The following is a 1,436-nucleotide window of genomic DNA, read 5'->3' as shown; positions in this document are numbered from 1 at the left end:
CAGGATCAGCGACACAGCTGAAACATGTTATCGGGTAATTCACTCCTGGGTGTAGTGCACAATTGAAGCTCATCCCCATCAATCACTCTTCCCTATTTAATGCGCTGGCAGATGCTCATGCGTCACCAGATCATTAAGTAAGGAGGACTATGCCAAATCATTGACACTTACTCACTAGCGCCTTAGATTGCTCATTCTCTCTCTCACCCCCTGGTGAGGGACACCTCACCATAACAGAATGATCTGGCCAAACATGGACTCAGCATACTTACAGTAGGTGCTAGCCCTTCCTCAGTCACTTGGGCCAGGAACAGAATGAACCAGCCAGCGCCCCCACCCTTTCAGACTCCACACACTGTTTGCTCATCCATTCGCGTGGGCACCCTCTTCATGTCTGGTACTTGGTTTGCCCTTTTTTCAGGTGGTCATGGAGGAGGGAGGAGCAGGAGGAAGGGTCGACGACAGCTGCTGCAGCCTCCAGAGTCTGAGCCACCGCAGCCTGCCCGACACTCCCAGTCTTGGTCTGGGGAGACCTATCTGAGTCCTGAAGACACCCAAGCCATCCGACGGCAACTGAAGGCTCAGATGGCATTTCCCCTCATTCCCCCTCTCCCTCCCCTTTGCTCTGCTAAGGCTGGGCCAACGGCAGCAACTCCAGCCCCTGCAGTCCAAGCCACCACTGCAGCTCCAGCCCCAGCAGTCCAAGCCACCGCTGCAGCTCCAGCCCTAGCAGTCCAAGCCACCACTACAGCCTCTGTCAGATCTTCAGCCTGCCTCCATGCCGCAGCCGCACTCTATTCCCCCAAGGCCACAGGTGTCGAAGGCGACCTACACTGCCTGTTCCTGTATCCCGGACCCCGGAGGTTGACGTCCCTTAGGCACGGGGAGGTCCATGGTGTGCTGACGAGTGTCCCCACTGAAGCTTCCTACCTTCAGTGTACCGACAGAAGCGTCCCCCCCAAGGTTACCACCACCCTGTGCAGCATGGAGAACGCCCCTCAGGAGGTCCCAGAACCAGGTTCCCAGCAGCAGCCGCCTCCACAGTCAGCTCACCAGCAGCGGCCACCTCTACAGCCAGTTCCCTGGCAGCATCTGCCTCCACGTGTTCCCTAGCCTGGTCATGGTGACATCCCCACCAACTCCATGGACCCCTAGTGTGCTAAAACGATGTCCCCGCCAGGGCCCAAGAGAGTCGGTGTGCCGATGAGGAGCCACCACCCAGGGCCACAGTTCCTGTTCCCATGCCCAGTCTCCAGCTGCAGCAGCCATCGTCTCAGCCAGACCTCTAGCTGCAGCAGCCCTCATCTCCTCCAGAGGCCCAGCAGCCTGAGTCAGGTCCACAGTTGCTGCCCCCAGAGTCCAAGTGGCTCAGCTGGACCACTGACACCACCTCCGTTTCTGTTCCTGGGTGGGTCGGCCGGACCGCCGACGCTGCC

Source organism: Monopterus albus, unplaced genomic scaffold, assembly GCF_001952655.1.
Source record: "Monopterus albus unplaced genomic scaffold, M_albus_1.0 scaffold416.1, whole genome shotgun sequence".
Taxonomy (NCBI): Eukaryota; Metazoa; Chordata; class Actinopteri; order Synbranchiformes; family Synbranchidae; genus Monopterus; species Monopterus albus.
The sequence above is the reverse complement of the archived record's forward strand: the minus strand, read 5'-3'. Positions refer to the sequence as shown.